This window comes from Etheostoma spectabile, unplaced genomic scaffold (assembly GCF_008692095.1).
Source record: "Etheostoma spectabile isolate EspeVRDwgs_2016 unplaced genomic scaffold, UIUC_Espe_1.0 scaffold48, whole genome shotgun sequence".
Lineage (NCBI taxonomy): Eukaryota > Metazoa > Chordata > Actinopteri > Perciformes > Percidae > Etheostoma > Etheostoma spectabile.
This window is the reverse complement of record NW_022605618.1, coordinates 420590-420889: the sequence shown is the minus strand read 5'-3', so window position 1 is coordinate 420889 and position 300 is coordinate 420590. Positions and strand designations below refer to the sequence as shown.

Genomic DNA, 300 nt, shown 5'->3' with positions numbered 1-300 from the left:
ATAATAAAACTAGAGGGAGGCAGGGCATACAGCTCGATCCGGTTGTGGAGAGTTCTAGCCTGACCAGGCTCCTCTCTTTACCCTGTCTCTCTTAGTTATGCTGTAATAGTTTTAGATAGCTGGGGGACTTCCTTCGACTCACTGAGTTCCTCTCTCCTCTATCTTTCCATTTTGTGTGCATCCATGTCCCAGAAATGCTTGTTACTAACCTAGCTCTGGGGAGTCATTCCCCAGAGTCCTTATGTTCTTTTTTTTGCCCAGCATGTTTCCTTTGATCAGGGAGGCTCCAAAATCATGGTA

The 300-nt window shown here is 46.0% G+C and overlaps 1 protein-coding gene across 4 annotated transcripts in view; it reads right to left on the bottom strand.

Moving 5' to 3' along the window:
• lrrk1 (leucine-rich repeat kinase 1) overlaps window positions 1-300 on the bottom strand; it is a 199978-nt gene that overhangs the window by 59849 nt on the left and 139829 nt on the right. The gene's annotated exons all lie outside the window — the stretch shown is intronic.